Consider the following 1,001-nt stretch of genomic DNA (forward strand, 5'->3'; position numbering starts at 1 on the left):
GGGGGGCGGGTAACGGGACAACACGACAGACCCTCGCTGTTTAGAGTGGGGGCTTCCTGAGGGCTGGCCCTGCAGAGCTGCCGGACAGGCTGTTCTGGAACCCACATGCTAATCCAGAGGGCGGGATGACGTCCTTGGGAGAACATGTGTCAGCGCTGCCCTGTCGAGAGTGCCGGCCCGCGGCCCCAGCCCACACGGTGCTGGGAATCCCAGCTGCACTTGGGTGTGCCTCGTCCCTCCGGGGCATGCAATGACGCCTGAACCCTCCTGCCCGCAACCCCCCCCCCGCCCCCCGCGCCCGTCTCCAAATCCATGACCTCACAGTGAACTTGCTCTGACAGCTTCTCTCCCCAGCCGGAAAGAAGGCCAGATTCTATCCCGGACAAGGTCACTGGGTTTCCTTGCACCCCCAGAGTGGGAAGAGAACCTAAACAAGTCCCGAGCTTGCATGCGGCAGACGTTAGATTCTCTCCCTCACCACCCCCTCGCTCCTCAGGATCCCACACCCGCCGAGGTGTCCCAGTTATCAGGACGCTACTACAGGTGAGGACACTGGCTGGCCTGCTCGAGGTCCTGCTCCTGAGAAGCTGGCAGTGCTAGGACTGGGACCCTCGTCTGCTCACACTCCCCATCATGCTCTCCGTGGCAACGCGGCCGGCCTTCCTCAACCAGACGCTTCCTCCCCCGGCCCCAACTGCCCTACGTGTGAGGAAGGTGCCTGAGGAGGGCTGAGGACAGTGCAGAGACAGGGAGTCGTGCCTGGGGCTGCGCCGGGCCGGGCCTGGGTCACAAGCTTGCCCCAGGACAGTGGCACTCAGGCAGTGGCCTTTACCTGCTCCGTCTTGAGGCTCGTGCCGGCAATTCCGAAGGCTCAGATGGGGAAGCATGGGGACAGTTCTCTGAGGACCCCTGGAGGACAGGGGGTGAGATGAAGCTGGAGGTGGAGCCAGGACCCCCTGATCACCAGGTGGAGTCCTCTAGAGGCACAGAGGTGTTCTCCA

This window comes from Leptonychotes weddellii, chromosome 6, assembly GCF_054177405.1.
Source record: "Leptonychotes weddellii isolate Sample4059 chromosome 6, ASM5417740v2, whole genome shotgun sequence".
NCBI lineage: Eukaryota > Metazoa > Chordata > Mammalia > Carnivora > Phocidae > Leptonychotes > Leptonychotes weddellii.